This window comes from Rana temporaria, chromosome 10, assembly GCF_905171775.1.
Source record: "Rana temporaria chromosome 10, aRanTem1.1, whole genome shotgun sequence".
NCBI classification, from domain to species: Eukaryota; Metazoa; Chordata; class Amphibia; order Anura; family Ranidae; genus Rana; species Rana temporaria.
In genome coordinates, this window is record NC_053498.1 from 85596239 (window position 1) to 85615049 (window position 18811).

General features: G+C 46.6%; 1 protein-coding gene across 1 annotated transcript in view; it reads right to left on the minus strand.

Moving 5' to 3' along the window:
* The window catches only part of SPHK2 (sphingosine kinase 2), a 48982-nt gene extending 38021 nt beyond the window's left edge, over positions 1-10961 (minus strand). The window contains 1 exon segment of the mRNA XM_040325648.1: positions 10715-10961. The gene's annotated coding sequence lies outside the window, so the exon portion shown is untranslated.
* Positions 10962-18811: the final 7850 nt, after the last annotated feature.

Here is an 18811-nt window from a genome sequence, read left to right on the forward strand (position 1 = left end):
TTAGCAAAATCAACGCCATTGACTCAATACAGCGTTTGAATCAGCATTACAGCCTGGCAACTACCAGCAGCGGCAGCCTACAAGTTTTTTCTCACGACAGGCTTGTTTTCCATTTTTCTCCCACTCCAGCCAGGCAGGATCCTTCTGTGGAAGAGCAAAATTCATGTGACTGCACCGTGTGTTTAGTTGGGAAACACCCCGATGTCTCATTTTTCTCTTACACAACATTCACACTTGTGCAACTTGTCATGCAGCTTTGGACATCAAAAGTCGCACCACCCTGTGTTTCCCAATTATAAACAATTGATATGTGCAACTTAAAGCGGGGGTTCACCCTATGAACGCAAAAAAAAAATTATTTTTTCTTCTACCATAAAATCAGGCATTGTAGCGCGAGCTACAGTATGCCTGTCCCGATTTTTTTACCCCCGTACTCACCGTGTACTCGTACATCGAAGATACCGGGAAATGGGCGTGCCTATGGAGACGGAGGATGATTGACGGCCGGCTCTGGCGCGTCATGCTTCTCCGGAAATAGCCGAAATAGGCTTGGCTCTTCACGGCGCCTGCGCATAGCCTGTGCGCAGGCGCCGTGAAGAGCCGAGACCTACTCCGGCTGTCTTCGGGGAGAGTGACGTGCCAGGGCCGGCCGTCAATCATCCTCCCTCTCCATAGGCACGCCCATTCCCCGCGGGAGCCGAAATCTACAATGTACGATTACAAGGTGAGTCCGGGGTTAAAAAAAAAATCGGGACAGGCATACTGTAGCTCGCGCTACAATGCCTGTCTCGATGGTAAAATCATGTGAGTGAGGGTGAACTACCGCTTTAAAGTCGCAGTTATTTCAAAAGTAGTTCATGCATTACTTTGGTCTTGCTTTCATACAACTTGAGGGACATAGACTTCAATGTTAACCATGGAAAGTTTCATTAAGTTACATGATAAGTCGTACCTGAATGTTTTACATCCAACAGTAGGTCCGACTTTGCAGAGGGACAACAAATCACATCCAAGTCGCACATATCCAAAGTTGCACAGTTTTGGAGTCGCACAAGTCTGAATGGAGCCTCCTTCAACACAATGTATTTAAAAAATAATTATGGACGACACGTAAAACCTTCTAAAGCAATATGTGGACACCTGGGGTACAGCACATAAAAAGTGGGAGGTTTTCTGAGTGATCACGCTTTCAGAGGTCTAATTATTGGGGCTTACACAGATCAGAGCTGGATGCCAAATCTCCCCAATGGAACAAAGATGACAGGGGTTAGAACTCTCCCTTAGACCCCTTTGGTGGAGGAGCGGTGTGTGTATACCGCTCCTGCTGTGGCCATACGCTGGCAAAGCTCCTCTGCAGAGGCGCTTTGCCGTCGTTTTTAACCCTTTGTCGGCCGCTAGCAGGGGGTAAAACCGCTCCACTAGTGGCTGAATACCGCCGACACCACCCCAGTGTGAAAGGGGTCTTAGGCCTCTTTCACATTGAGGCACTTCTAAACTGCCAGTAAAACACTGAGCGCTTTTGAAGAGCTTTCCATTCATTTCAAATAGAGAGGGGCATTTTTTTTTTAACCTCCCTGCCAGCGCACCGCCCCAGTGTGAAAGCATTAATTGATTTCAATGGAAATTGTTTTTTGTGTGAAAGCGCCTCAGTGTGAAAGGGGTCTTACTCTATCCAAAATGGGAAGAAATTGCCTTTAGTTCTACCTTAAGGCTAGGTTCATACTAGGACACAGAATTTTACCATGCAGGATGGTGTCAGTGTCAACTCAAGGAACATTGTGATGGGCACATCAGCGCTTTGCACTGCTAACATGGCTTGTTCTTTCTTTATTTGCAGTGTCATATAGGGGTTGATTTACTAAAACTGAAGCACTCTGAATCTGGTGCAGCTGTGCATGGTAGCCAATCAACTTCCAACTTCAGATTGTTCAATTAAGCTTTGAAAAAATAAATAAAAAACTTGAAGCTGATTGGTTTCTATGCAGAGCTGTGCTAGATTTTGCACTCTTCAGTTTTAATAAATCTCCCCCATAGTGACACTTCATGTCACTGCACAGCAGCGTGGTGCATTGTGCTGCTTTTGCAATGACATCCAGTGAATGCACATCACACCAGCATTGTTTTCTAGGCGTCCTATTGGTGGCCTGGGTTTACACAGTGCAGAAAAAGGCAGGTCACTGCAGATTGTATAACATATGTACAGTATCGATTACATTTAAGCCACAGCTGTGGACTTTGGACAGCATAGCAGTTAACAGTAGTCAGGGTAGTATCCTCCTATATTATATAAGCTAGCAATTGCTGGAAAGGACCCATCTGGACTTTGTTCAACAGATAATTTGCAATGGAAATTCTTGCCACAGGTGTGTATGGCGATTAAAAATGGCTGATTCACACTACACTCCCAGAAACTGGGACTTAATGAGGAAGTAAACCTGCTCTTAAAAAAATAAAAAAAACACCTGCAAGACAAAGGCGTAATGAGCTAGTATGCATAGCATACTAGCTCATTATGAATTACTTACCAGAGAACGAAGCCCCTGCAGCGGTCCCCTGACACGTCCTCCGTCGCCGCCATGATACCTGGAGTGACTTCCGGGTATCGCTTCTCTGGCGCTGTGACTGGCCGAAGCAGCGATGATGTCACTCCCAAGCATGCGTGCGTGAACCGCCACCAACGGCATGATGCCGTTAGTAGTGGCACGCTCAGTGCGCCTTTGTCTACGACGCATGCGCCGTAGACATCGGTGCAGTCTTTCTTGGAAATATCTCTTTAACTGTGTAGGTTAAGGATATATTTCCAGCGCCTACAGGTCAGCCTTAATCTAGGCTGACCTGTAGGTCAAAGTGGTCTGTAAGGGTTTACAACCACTTTAATGAGACTGGTCCACATATAATACCGATGTGGCTCGCAGCAGAAGTGCGGTGCATCCCTGTTCTCTGTTTCAGGGACGAATAAGGGCTACATTTTTGCCTGAATTTAGCCTTGAACCTGAGCCAAAGACACACAGAGCGTTCTTGTGAAAGCTGCTCCGCAGCCGCAACGGATATATGTGAACTGGTCACAATCTCCTGTCATACGAAATGGATGCAGGGAAAGCTTCATCCAATTCGCATAGGTGTGAACCCAGCCTGAACATGCATTGTTAATTACCCCATTCAGAAGACCTGAAAGTACAGTACTGTGGAGGAACATTACTACAGGAAGGGTTTTTGTCAACATGCAAATGCAATAGTAATGTGCACTTGTGGGAACTAGACTAATTGAAAATGATGTATATGAAGTACATTTTCCCAGTGTTTATGTGTGCATTAAAGAGCTTCAGAAGTATCACGATTACTAATTGATTATCTTTAGAGAGGACATTTCCTCCCTTTCACTTAAAGTGTTTTTTTTTTAACCTTCATCAATTCTCTGCATGAAGGTAAAAAAAAACCCGCACAGCCCCCTTATACTTACCCAAGCCCAATAATGATCCAGTGATGTGCATGACAGCAGCTGCTCTCCAGAGTCTCTGCCTCCTCATTGGCTGGGAGACAGCAGCAGGTGCCACTGGCTCCCACTGCTGTCAATCACAGCCAGTGAGAAGGGAGTGGGAGCCGGGGCCGAGCCCCAGTCTGTGTGTCTTATGAGCAGAGCGTGGCTAGCGACCACACAAGTGCCCCTATAGCAAGCCGCTTGTTATGGGGGCACTTGGAGAAGGAGGATCAGGGCTGCTCTGTGCAAAAACCATTGCACAAAGCAGGGAAGTACGTTTATTTTTTTATAAAATATACCTGTAATATCATATTAGCATGTAGTTCTGCATACCAATCTTGAAATCTCTCATGTACCACCTCATAGGACGTCCACCTAGGACATTTTACAATAGGCTGGGCAGGAGCTCTCCCCTCACTAATGAATAAAGCCAGCAGTATGGATAATCTTAGATGTCTTCACTGAATAAAACATTCCACATAAACCCTCCCCTGGTGCCTCTCCGTCCAGATAGCCAAAGCCTTATCCGGTCTCCTCGCTCAATACCTGTATAGTCTCCATCCGGGGGAACAAGAGGAAGAAAGAGGGCCTCCAATGGTGTAGTATTATAACAAAGGGGGAACGTTTATTGTGGTGTGTATGCTCTTACATAGAAAAGATAAAACAAGTGCAAGTAAAAATGAACAGTGGCGTCCTCTGCGTCGTCTCACGTCACTCCAGGTGTACGTCTGCCCATGGCCAATCCCTACGCTTTACGACACGGTCACATGTCTTCATCTGGGGAAATTTTCCCTTCATTTTTCCTTGCACTCGTTTTATCTTTTCTATGTAAGAGCATACACACAGCAATAAACGTTCCCCCTTTGTTATAATACTACACCATTGGAGGCCCTCTTTCTTCCTCTTGTTCCCCCGGATGGAGACTATACAGGTATTGAGTGAGGAGACCGGATAAGGCTTTGGCTATCTGGACGGAGAGGCACCAGGGGAGGGTTTATGTGGAATGTTTTATTCGGGGAAGACATCTACGATTATCCATACTGCTGGCTTTATTCATTAGTGAGGGAAGAGTTCTGGGAGACCAGACAGACGTTTTTGGTGCAGCTATGGGATTTGTGGACATTTAGTTCTTCTCTTTAGCAGTATTCACTGCCACATCACATTTTTGGTCACATTATTGATGTGTTCTATAGATTATGCGCAATAACTCATTTTCACCTATTTATTTACTGCTGTGTATTGTAAACGCTGCTAGTTTTTGCTGCATTTTCAACACCGTTTATTTTGGAAGACTTTATTTATTCACGGTTTAGTAGCGCGAAAGACATTCTTCATCACTTGTGTGTAAGTATAGTTGGTGTTATAATAAATAATTGTTTAGACCTACACTATATGATGGCAGTGTTGATTTGGAATACTGCTTGGTGATGACATTAGAAGAGTGGAGCTGTTGATGATATTTGCAGATCCTGTTTTGCCTTCCTTGGACAAAGCGAAACATCCTGGATGTCGGCCTGCAGAGCTTACTTTACCTCCCTGGGATAAAGTGAGGCAATTAAGTGCGGTGAGCGCGGCGTGCTCACGGCTGAAGGAATAGCACATTTGGATTTCTTCCCATTTAGTAGATGGACACTGTGACTTCTGCATGGGTTATTAGTTCATCTCTATTATCCTAGACACGTTCTTTCTCTTTATGCCAAGCATGGACACCAATTTGTTTCTTTTATTTTGAAACCGTTGCATTTCATTTATTCACATTGTTACTTTTCCATATGAATAGTCCTCTGTGGTTTTGACATATTGGTTTTTTTTAGGTAGCTCAGCGCTGGGCTTTTTTGGAGGGGTTAGCTACCTGGTCCATGCAGATTACTGGAGGGGGATTATTAAACAAAGCAGAACACTGACTGAGTCTTTTTATATCGAGATTTGTGTACGAGTTTATTATTATTTTTTGATTGAGACACCCAAGCACAGAGTGGGGAAGTTCTATTTATCAATGACAAACCAAACTACAATAAAACCTACCTCTACCCACAAGCATTGACCTGAATGGGGAAAACCTTTCAGAGATCTCGCAAACTTTAATAACCGTCTGCGTCTTATGTTAGGAAGGATGTGTAGAGTGATTCAGAAGCTTTACATCTGCCTGCGAAACGCATGACTGGATGTGGTCAGACATTGACTCACAATGTTGAAATCACTGTGGCTGATTGTTCACTTCAATCCAGACAAGAGGTCAGAGATAACAAGAGAGCCGAGATTAGAGAGCAGGAGCCCAAGGCTTATTTACACTAGCAGCAAGTGCTGCTTCTCCTCTGAAAAGGGATCCAAACCTCGGCTCGCTTATTGAGTTTAAATTACAGTGAGGGTGATCTCTTGCCTCCTAACCCTGTTTTTAACCCCATAAATGGCACACTACCATGCTGCAACCACAGGCACTTCTGCCTTTTTAATAGTTAATAAATACAATTATATTATCCATCAGATTGTTTCACATATGTCCACCATAAATAAGATTGCACAATCAGATTGTATAGTGTATGGTCATCTGAACGCCAGGTATTGATATTTTCTACACAAGTATACACATTCCATACCTGTGGTGTCCTTGGGGTCAGAGAATCACTGTAGTAGTCACTGCTGTCTTCCAGGTCCTGTGCTGAGCATCTGTCCTGCTCCATAATGACCACCAGGGTTGGGGGGCCATGCTCATCATTCACAAAACGCCTTGTATTTTTCTCAATTAATGCAAAGCGTTCTCTGATTGGACAAGGCACAGATTATGAGAACAGTAACCGCCTCTCTACCATGTCCAATCAGAGACTGCTTTGTATTCATTGAGAGAATGCAAAGTGTTCCGTGAATGGCGGCCATGCCAAATAAGCTCCCTCCTGTGGATGCTATACAGCAAGACAGCTACTCGGCACAGGACCAGGAAGACAATGGTGATTCTCCGCTTTGTTAGGGATCTGACAGGTATGGAATGTGTGCACTTCATCACTCAAATCTGGACCAATATAACCTATACCTGGAGCTGCTCAATCCAAATCCAAGATGAAACATTTCATCCATACCAGCCTCTCGCAACTAGAGCTCCATGCAAACCCAGGATTCCTCCAGAGGTTATGACGGGTTACTACGGGTTCCTTGAGCAAGACTCTCAAACAGGTAACCACCCACACCAATCAGCTTTCTAGCGATTTGTAAGGGGATATATTTATTTATTTTTTTACACTGACCAAAGTTATTGCGGAGTTTTCCCTCTGATCACAAAGTACCGTGATCTGTACATGGAATAAAGGTTTGTTTCCCCAAGACTGGAGAGTGATTTCCTCCATGTTGTGTACACACACACACACACACACACACACACACACACACACACACAAATAATGTAGCAGTGTACCTTCATCCTGTGGAGTAGTCTACACCAATCATTCATATTATTATGACCACCCACCTAATATTGAGTAGGCCCCGCTTTTGACACTAAAACAGCCCTGACCCGTCGAGGCATAGATGCCAATAGACCTCTGAAGGTATGCTGTGGTGTCTGACACCAAGCTATCAGTACCAGATCCTTTAAGCCTCAAGCCCTGTACACACGGCCGGGAATCCCGCCAGGAAAAGAAATCGTTGGTTTTCCCGACGGGATTCCTGGCAAGCTTGCCTTGCAAAGCCGTGCATACGGATGGCCACTCAAATACTTTTGAATGGCAAGAATGTGGCGACGTCATCGATGACAAGCCGGCGCTCGTCACATTCAATACCGTCGCCGCCATCTTGCTACACCCCACATTAACCTTGTATGCTACCGCACATGTGTCAAAGTCTTATCGAGCATGCGTGGGTTTACCTCGGACAGGTATGCATACAGACGACCGGTTTTCTCGGCAGGAAACACTCTGACGGGTTTTCCAACGGGAAAATAGAGAGCAGGTTCTCTTTTTCCCGGGCAGTTTTCCTCTCACGAAAACTGCTAGGCAGCATACACACGGCCGGGATTCCCGACCAAATGCTCTCCTGGCAGTTTTTCTGCCGGGAAAAACAGTCGTGTGTACGAGGATTCAGCCAGCTTGTCTTCATCCCATACTGCATCCTGGTGTTATCTCTTCCCCAGGTAAGCGATGCACACGCACCTGACCAACAACTATACACATGATGTAAAAGAGATGTGATTCATCTGAGCGGACCACCTACTTCCACTACTCAGTGGTCCAGTTCTGATGGTCATTGTAGGTACTTTTGGCTGCAGACAAGGGTCAGAATGAGCATCCTGACCAGTCGGAGACTACACAGCCCCATACACAACAAACTACAATGACCTGTGTGTTCTGCCGCCTTTCTATCAGAACCAGCATTGAAGCTGTTGTAAGCGATAGTTATTTAACCACTTGTAAATATATAAGGTGACTAAAGCGCTGGTGTAAATACTTAAATAACCACAAATAAATAGACGATGAACAAATGATTAAAGCTGCAACTAGAATTGTGCTCTGACACTGTGATAAAGTGACCAAAAATGTATACAATATAAAAGAAAATAGTGCAGCGCAAAAATAAAAATATAACACATAAATGTAGATATATATGTGTGATAATAAAGTCCAAAAACTGTGAAATAAAATTCCAAAAATATTCCAGATATCTTCACCAGGTGATGTTTAAACTCCAAACTCAAAGTGATCCCTCCACCAGTAAGAATGGCTACTCTCACCTCCAAACATGGACTCCTGTATTACCAGGCAGTCAAAACAAGCAGAGTTCACAGCGTGGAATGCCAGTAAATATGATGTACAGATCAAATTTCTCATAAATCCGTAAAATAAGGACCATAAATGGGAAAGAGACCAGATCTAAGTGCTCTCCGATCAGTTAAAAAAGTTTATTTAAAATAATAATTATCAGGCTACTCGCATTAGCCAGGAAACAAAACAGCAGTGTATAAACAAACATGGGTTAGTCCTTCAAGAATGGCAGCGAGCGACGTACTAGCAGGCCCCTCCCCCCGTACGCGTTACGTTATTGCAACTTCCTCGGCGGGGGAATAAAAATGTGTGTAGTTGCGCTAAAATCAACCTATTTTTTTTTAAATAGATCATAAAAAAGGAACCAGAAATAATAAACCATAGCGCAATATGCCGTTATAGTCTATATTCCGATTAGTGCTACATAAATCACATTTGGTCAGCAAGAGCGGCGCTTTTGTACGATCAGATACACTATAAAGCTCTCTGTCTCCTGGGTTTGTCACTCGGCTCCTCCCCTACACGTTGCGTCGCTTGTAACCTGACTTTATCAAACCCTTGATAAAGTAACGTAATGCGTAGGGGAGGAGCCGAGTGATACAATTTGAGCGTTTTTTCAAATGCATTTTTTTGGGGGAGAAACACACTTTTGGAATTTTAATAAAAATAAATAAAAAAATAAAAACTTTTTAGTAAAATATAAAAGACGATGTTATGCTACCAATAGATACCAAAGACGTCAAGTTTTAAAACTGTGCATGCCCATGCAACGATGACAATTTTCTCTATCCATAGGCGACACTTGAAAAGCCTTTATAGGTTACCACTTTAGATTTACAGAGGAGGTCTGGTGCTAGAATTACTGCCCATGATACGACGTTCACAGTGATACCTCACATGTGGGATGATCGCTGTTTGTGTCCATGCGGGACCGACGTGCGTGTTCGCCTTTACACGCAAGCACATTCATTTTTTTTTTTTTATCTTATTTTTGCACTGTTGCTTTAAAGCAGTGTTTCTCAATTCCAGTCCTCAGGCCCCCCCAACAGGTCAGGTTTTCAGGATTTCCATTATTTTGCACAGGTGATTTGATCAGTTTCACTGCCTTAGTAATCACCACAGCCTTTTCATCTGAGGGAAATCCTGAAAACCTGACCTGTTGGGGGGGCCTGAGGACTGGAATTGAGAAACACTGCTTTAAAGGTTATTTTATCACTTTTGTTGCTGTCATAAGGTTTGTAAACATCCTTTGTAACAGGAATAGGCATGTGACAGGTACTCTTTATTGGGGAGATCTGGGGTCTATAATATCCAAATCCCTCCGCTGCACTTAAAAGCATTGAGAACACCAAGATCTGCATTTTTGAATGCTTTCATTAGTTTGAAAATGGCGCTGATGACATCCGGCTAAACCTGAAATGATGTCAGTTTATCGCTTCCAGGTTACTGCTACGTTGACCCGAACAAAGCGGATTCCCAGCTTTGTTCAGGTGTGCGGCCAGCTGGCAGATGTGCTGGCTGATTGCTCGGGTCCCCCAGTGGGACGGGAGAGCCAGAGTAAGCCTTGGAAAGTGGCGCTGGGGAACATCATCTCCTGCTGCTTGTAAAAGCAATCTAGTGGCTAGTTAGCCGCTAGGATTGTTGTTACGAGAGAGCCAATTTGCTCTAAAAAAAAAAAAAACGTACCAGGATGATGCACATAATCAATTGACGTCCAATGACGTACCAGGTATGCGACTGGTCAGAAAGTGGTTAATTTAAAAAAAAAAACACGTTATACCTACCTGCTCTGCGTAACTTTATTGCACAAAGCAGCCCAAATCCTCCTCTTCTCTGGTCCCCCACCAGTGCTCCTGGCTTCACCTCTTCTCTGCATGCCACTACAACAAGCCGCTTGCCATAGTGGCACACCTGAACACTCACTCCTGAGCTGGGCTGTGGGAGGCCACAGACACACACAGCGTAGCCCCCTTCGCACAGGATTTGATTGGAGCAAATGGCTGCTACCACTACAGCCTGTGAGGAGGGGAACACAGACAGTGATACTGCATGCAGGCACAAGGCTAGGTAGTGAGAGGACTCGGGGGGCAATACAATTATTGGGACATTTGTACCCCAATACATGTTTAGCCTGTAGAACCACTTTAGCTTTTTCAGCAATTTGAGGTACAGTATCTCTTCTATGGGATCCAGCCTTCCCTCCCAATGGGGATCAATGAGCCTTGGTTGTCCATCACCCTAGTGCTGGCTTTCCCTCCTTGGACCACTGCAATCCCACAAGGTGCTCTGACCCGGTCCTCTATCCATTTCAACGTGGTTCTCATCAGCCACTTAGATCTTTACACCAACTTCAGGGAGAACATGTTCACCTGCTGCCTCATCTCTCCCACCCACATTGAGGTGCCATTGTCATGAGATAATGAATGTCACCTGTCATAATGTCCATGTACCGGAGGAGGAGGTAGGTAGTTTAGGTGTGTGCACTCACCTTGTATGAGGAGATGATGGAGGAGGAGGGCTGAATCTCCTGGCTGCTCCCAGCACACGAAGGCTCCAGACACTTGAGTAACAAGCAGATAATGAGACCATAGCGGAGTGTGGAGAGAGGACAAAGCGCTCAGTGTGGCCGCACTGTCCCGGCACCGCCTGCCGCCTCCTTCTCCCAGTCACACACACACAGCACTTTGACTCAGCGCTCCGCTCACAGGAAGTGAGGAGACAACTCTTTGGAGAAAGCGCTGCGGGACCGACTCACAGACAGGCAGAAGGGGCGGCCAATCACCTTCCTTGGCCGAGGAATGAACAGCCAATCGACACGCGCGGGAGGAGAAGTGGGCGTTTGTTTGCCCGGGGGTTGCCTTAGTGCAGCCAATTCGTTCCATGGGTGAGAAAGCCCAGAGCTGAGGCTGGGTCATGTGACTGGAGCTGCCAGTGATGAGCCGCGCCATGTGACTGTCCTGTGCTATGGTGATAGAAGGAAAGGAAAGGAAAGGAGAGGTGTGTGTGTGGGTAGGTAGAGGGAGCATGATGGACCACGTGAGTGTCTGCATCACTGCTCTACTACAGCACAGGGGGAGAGGGATCAGATATATGATGGAGAGGTGTGAGGTGAGCTATGAGATACACGGAGTGGTGCTATGAGGTACATAGAGGGGTGCTGTGAGATACACGGAGGGGTGCTATGAGGTACACGGAGTGGTGCTATGAGGTACACGGAGGGGTGCTATGAGGTACACAGAGGGGTGCTATGAGGTACACGGAGTGGTGCTATGAGGTACACGGAGGGGTGCTATGAGGTACACAGAGGGGTGATATGAGGTACACGGAGTGGTGCTATGAGGTACACGGAGGGGTGCTATGAGGTACACAGAGGGGTGATATGAGGTACACGGAGGGGTGCTATGAGATACACGGAGTGGTGCTATGAGGTACACGGAGGGGTGCTATGAGGTACACGGAGTGGTGCTATGAGATACACGGAGTGGTGCTATGAGGTACACAGAGTGGTGCTATGAGGTACACGGAGTGGTGCTATGAGGTACACGGAGGGGTGCTATGAGATACACGGAGTGGTGCTATGAGGTACACGGAGGGGTGCTATGAGGTACACGGAGTGGTGCTATGAGATACACGGAGTGGTGCTATGAGGTACACAGAGTGGTGCTATGAGGTACACGGAGGGGTGCTATGAGGTACACGGAGTGGTGCTATGAGGTACACGGAGGGGTGCTATGAGGTACACAGAGGGGTGATATGAGGTACACGGAGGGGTGCTATGAGATACACGGAGTGGTGCTATGAGGTACACGGAGGGGTGCTATGAGGTACACGGAGTGGTGCTATGAGATACACGGAGTGGTGCTATGAGGTACACAGAGTGGTGCTATGAGGTACACGGAGTGGTGCTATGAGGTACACGGAGGGGTGCTATGAGATACACGGAGTGGTGCTATGAGGTACACGGAGGGGTGCTATGAGGTACACGGAGTGGTGCTATGAGATACACGGAGTGGTGCTATGAGGTACACAGAGTGGTGCTATGAGGTACACGGAGTGGTGCTATGAGGTACACGGAGGGGTGCTATGAGGTACACGGAGGGGTGCTATGAGGTACACGGAGGGGTGCTATGAGATACAAGGAGGGGTGCTATGAGGTACACGGAGTGGTGCTATGAGATACACGGAGTGGTGCTATGAGGTACACGGAGTGGTGCTATGAGGTACACGGAGTGGTGCTATGAGATACACGGAGTGGTGCTATGAGGTACACGGAGGGGTGCTATGAGGTACACGGAGTGGTGCTATGAGGTACACGGAGTGGTGCTATGAGATACACGGAGTGGTGCTATGAGGTACACGGAGTGGTGCTATGAGATACACGGAGTGGTGCTATGAGGTACACGGAGGGGTGCTATGAGATACAAGGAGGGGTGCTATGAGGTACACGGAGTGGTGCTATGAGATACACGGAGTGGTGCTATGAGGTACACGGAGGGGTGCTATGAGATACAAGGAGGGGTGCTATGAGGTACACGGAGTGGTGCTATGAGGTACACGGAGGGGTGCTATGAGATACACGGAGGGGTGCTATGAGGTACACGGAGGGGTGCTATGAGGTACACGGAGTGGTGCTATGAGATACACGGAGTGGTGCTATGAGGTACACGGAGTGGTGCTATGAGATACACGGAGTGGTGCTATGAGGTACACGGAGGGGTGCTATGAGATACAAGGAGGGGTGCTATGAGGTACACGGAGTGGTGCTATGAGGTACACGGAGGGGTGCTATGAGATACACGGAGGGGTGCTATGAGGTACACGGAGGGGTGCTATGAGGTACACGGATGGGTGCTATGAGATACACGGAGTGGTGCTATGAGGTACACGGAGGGGTGCTATGAGATACACGGAGTGGTGCTATGAGGTACACGGAGTGGTGCTATGAGGTACACGGAGTGGTGCTATGAGGTACACGGAGTGGTGCTATGAGGTACACGGAGGGGTGCTATGAGGTACATGGAGGGGTGCTATCAGGGCTGGACTGGGACAAAAATGTGGCCCTGGACTTCATCCAGACTGGCCCAGGGCACAACACATCAGGACACGGGGCACATCTTTTACCAGCCAGCATGCAGAGCAGCGCAGGAAGCGTGTAATATGTTCTCTCTCCTGTCGGGGCACTCACTGGGCTCCTCCTCTCTTCTCATCCATCCCAGATGATGTCACAAGCAAATGGGGATGGACGAGAGGAGAGGAGGGGCCGCTGGGTAGCAGCGTGAGTGCCGTGACAGGAGAGAGAACATATTACACTCTACTCTGCATGCTCTGTAAAAAATCACGAACTACTCGTCAGGCGCCAACTGTCGGCGATTGACAGGTAGATAGCTGCAGACCTCCGACCGGTCCACTGAGCCATCGGCCCACCGGGAATATCCCGGTAGTCACGATGGCCAGTCCATCCCTGGGTGCTATGAGTGTCATGAAAATTAGGCTGTACACAGAGCGCATGGCCATATCTCCTGTCTCTAATAAGCACACATTTCATCTAATGATATAATGCATCTTACCCCATCACTCTATTTCCCGTTCATCCCCAGTAAACAGACATAACCACAGCTACATTCTCCGCGCCGTCAGCATCACTGCCCAGCGATTAGTGCGCTCGGCCTTCTATTTGTAAATAACAAAAGCTTTGACAAATAGAAAGTGATAGTTCCAGCAGCGAATCGCCTCCTCCATGGGAAGTGACATCGCAGGATGTGACCTCCACACAGGAAATGACCAAATAAGGATGTGACAATACAGGAAATCCTTCCAACATTAGTATATACAAACAACAACATGAATAATGCAACAACCATTGAACACAGTTCCTGTCGGTGAGAGCTTATCTGCAGGTATATGCCCATGGCACCACACATCAGGCATACAGGGGTGACACAAGCGCACATCCGCTCAAACGATAATGTGTTTGCAGAGCGGACCCATCCCCCCCAGATGAACGTCTGCATCACACAGGGGCCCTTTTGCTGGCAGACATATCCTCACTCTGCAAACACCTCTCTCCAACTTCAGGAACTTTTCCACTACCTAACGGATCTCAACCAGCGTCAGTCTGCCCCAGTCAGCTCTTTAGAGCGGGTTGCAGGAGAACTAACACTCGGAGACACTATGACAATACATATTAAAATACATCTTCATAAAATTTCCACAACAGCCCTTTGCATAAGAGTCACCCACAGGGTTCCCCCTTTGCATCAAGGTCGCCCACAATGTTCCCTCTTTGCATCCGAGTTGCCCACAGGGTTCCCCCTTTGCATCAGGGTTGCCCACAGACTCTGATTCATCATAGTCGCCCACAGGGTTCCCCTTTTGCATCAGGGTCGCCTACAATGTTCCCCCTTTGCATCAGGGTCACCCACAGGGTTCCCCTTTTGCATCAGGGTCGCCCACAGGGGAGGTGGAGGAGCGCAAGGTCTACAACATCCACCAGCTCTGTGATGTCATCATGGCGGCGTGGAAGAGGACTCCAATGACAACCTATGAAGCTCTGGTGAACTCCATGCCCAAGAGGGTTAAGGCAGTGCTGGAAAATAATGGTGGCCACACAAAATATTGACACTTTGTTCCCAATTTGGACATTTTCACTTAGGGGTGTGCTCATTTTTGTTGCCAGTGGTTTAGACATTATTAGCTGTGTGTTGAGGGGACTGCAAATTTACACTGTCATACAAGCTATACACTCACTACTTTACATTGTAGCAAAGTGTCATTTCTTCTGTGTTGTCACGTGAAAAGATATAAAATATTTACAAAAATGTTAGGGGTGTACTCACTTTTGTGAGATACTGTATATATATATATGCACATACACCTCTAAATAATATATCCACTTGATGACCACTGACATAGCAGTAAGTCGCTATATATATATAATATATATATATATATATATTTGTAGTCAAGAGTCTTCATTTGGGAATGCGATACCCGTTTAACTACCAAGGCCTGAAGTGTGCCTTGGCCTAGCTAGTCAGTATGCCTAAAAGAGGGCATACCCTGAATGTGACTGTGAAGAAATGAACAATGTAAATGACTATGGTGTGTACGTTTAATAAACTGTGATAAGCCGAGATCATGATGATCACGGCTGATCACTGCTTATCACAGAGCATTGCCGGTGCATTGCCATGAAATGCGATTTGCCATGAAATGTGATGGTCCGCCTCCATCACATCCCATTGGCTCACTCATGTCATGTGACATATAGACACGTCATCAGTCTCAGCTAGGCTATCATAGGGAGAGGATCTCCTCTCCCTGTGATAGCTGAAGCTGCACGGAGCTGTAGTAGTAAATGTAGCTTACTCGCGCACCCAGGGAGGTCAGTCCCCGTGCAGCTCTTCAAAGGGCTAAGAGAGAGAGGAGAGGGGGGCAGGCAGATGGGAGGCTGCTCCATTATACAGGCTGCCCATGGTGTGTGTGTGTGTGTGTGTGTGTGCTGCTGGCCACACAGCCTGAGAGCAGGAGGAGGGGAGAGGCAGCCTATAGATGTGTGTGAGATCATTGTTTCTATACATTGTTACACCAGCAATGCACTCACTGCAAACAGGCTGCTCCTCACAGAGCTGTGCATATCACACTGGCTTCTCCTTCCTAACAGTATATACCAGCTCCGTGCAGCTTCACCTATCACAGGGAGAGGAGATCCTCTCCCTATGATAGCCTAGCTGAGACTGATGACGTTTCTATATGTCACGTGACATGAGTGAGCCAATGGGATGTGATGGAGGCGGACCATCACATTTCATGGCAAATCACATTTAATGGCAATGCACCGGTTTAATAAACTGTGATAAGGAGCAGAGAACATATTCTCCACTTCACATCACAGCACATGGATGTTTTGTCACAAACGGCCAGTTTAATGAACCGTGATATGAAGATTTTACAGCTCTTCACCTGAAATATCTCCCTTCCAGATTCACCAGCTCAGAGGTGGAGAATCTGGGAGAGAAGCTGGTGTGATAAGAGGAAGAAGGCTTATTTCTTCCTAATTTCAACACCAGTGGGTTAAAAATGAATATTAACAACAATATACACGTGTGTGTATATATATATATATATATATATACACATACAGTATCTATATAACACGTGTGTGTGTGTGTGTATATATATATATATACACACACACACATATATACCGTATTTATCGGCGTATACCACGCAAGATAAATACCAGGCAAAATTGTGGGTGCGCGATATACGCCGATACTTGCTTCCCGCACTGTGTTTGAACTTTGCCGCCGATCCCTGCTTCCCGCGCTGTGTTTGAACGCCGCCGCGGACATATACCGAGCGCAGTACACTCGGGTACAGTCGGCCAGGCTCGGCTCCCTTCTAGGTTATGCGAGAGGAGCCGAGCGTGCTCGAGTGTACTGCGCTCCGTATATGTCGGCGGCGGCGTTCAAACACAGCGCGGGAAGCAGGGATCGGCTCAGAGACAGCGCAGGAGCAGCGGGGAGGACACCACGAAGGCCGCAGACGGACGCCGGACCGGACAAGGCCGCCGATGGACGCCAGGCAAGACACCAAAACTGTAAGTAATAAAAAATAAATAAAATTCAGGAATTTCACGTCCAGAGTAGGGGTGCGCGCTATACGCGGGTGCGCACAATAGGCTGATAAATATGGTATATATGTATGTATATATGTGTATATGTATATATATATATATATATATATATATATATACACATACATACAGTATTTATATATATTTGTAATTATATATATATATATATATATATATATAAAAAATATGTTATCACATGTCTGAAAACATTAATTACTTGTTCTTTTAAACTTTAGTTTCACTTTTTGAATTCGGCTGCACCATAATCTCACAATATCTCACGAGATTACAGGCAGTCCACCCACTTTTACACAGATCTCGGCTGTTTTCAGAGAAAAAACTTCACCTCTGTTCACCATCTGAGAACTGAAGTTCTCAGTTTATTAAACCGGCTGCAGAGGAGATAATTCTCCTCATGAGAACTGCTGTGAACTGAACGGTGAAAAAACTTCACAGTTTATTAAACGGACACCTATATGAGAATAGGGGGAATGGGTGGGAACCCAGAAAACCAACCGACGCAGGAGATGAGAGAGGAGGAGGGATAAATAGCCCTCAGACTCCTCCTACAAATACAGGCTAGCCTGCGGCCAGCCTTCTAACTTGTAGTTAGAGTCTTCACTTGGGAATGCGATACCCTAACTACCAAGGCCTGAAGTGTGCCTTGGCCTAGCTAATCAGTATGCCTAAAAGAGGGCAAAAAGACACGGAAGTTGGTGTGATAAGAAAGTTGAAGAAGGGCAGGTAACAATCCGTCTGGTAGAGTAACGCACACCCGGATGCCCTCAATGTATGGACCTGGTATGTATCATCTATGACTGCAGGAAACCAGCGTACTATGAATTGACGATAATAATGGAGCCCATCCCTTTGGAACCTGCAAAACAGCCCAGAAACCAAACGACCGTCCCGTAACTGATTGGATTAAGCCTACTTCGAGAAAATACAGGCATGGGAACGAACTGCTGTGGCGAGAGGAGAGAGGATATGTGGGAGGAACGGAACAAGGGCTGACCCGAGGAGCCCTGTGAAATAATGCAAAGGTTGAACACCAGAAAACTGGACGTTAGACAAGTAGCTCTGTGAAATACAACCCCTGGCCTAACTGTCCACACTTGGTATCGGGACGTATTAGAGGGTGAGCTGCCAAAAATGGATGAACTGACAAGAGTGCAGGGGTCTAAGGTGCTAAATACCTAATAGATATGTTTGCTGGTGTTGACGGATGAGGCCAATATGCTGTGGTAATATGCATCGATAACACACAGAAACCGGTCCCGCATGATTAAATCGGATCGTGCCTCTGCCTATAACCTGATAATCATGATAGAGTCCTGAAACAGGGGAAGGAGGGCCTGACTCCATCCTGAGGAATAAACCTCATGGCCTGATTCAGCATACCCCAGTGACTGTAAGCCCCCCTGGAACAGGCTGGGGATCGGACATCAAAGATTGCACTAAGAGTAGACCAAAATAAACGATGAAATGGCCCAGGCTGACAAAGGAACATTAGTGTCAAAGCAAGGACTGCTGCTGATGAAAGCTTCAAAGCATTGGCGACATCAGCTTGGATAGCCAATGCACCAGACCAAGCGCCCCATGGAAATTACTGCCTCCCGTAACTAGATTGACAATGAAAGCATGAATGCCAGCTGATGCCAAAATACTACATGTGAAAGACTCCGACAAGATAGCGATGAGAAACATTCAAACGTCAGGGCTGGCTGGAGCCAGGAGATGAGAGATGCCAACACAGCCCCTGACGAGGAACATTGCTTGGCTCAGACATATGGAATTAGAAGGCTTGACAAGATCAATGAACTAAGGAGATGCTGACCCAGCCTGCAGGAAATGCAGGTGCTTTTGGTGTGCTGACCACCACGCCTCCGACTTAGCGAGCTTGAACCCCACCCTTCTGTCCTGTAAATGTAATAGGCCGTGGAGAGC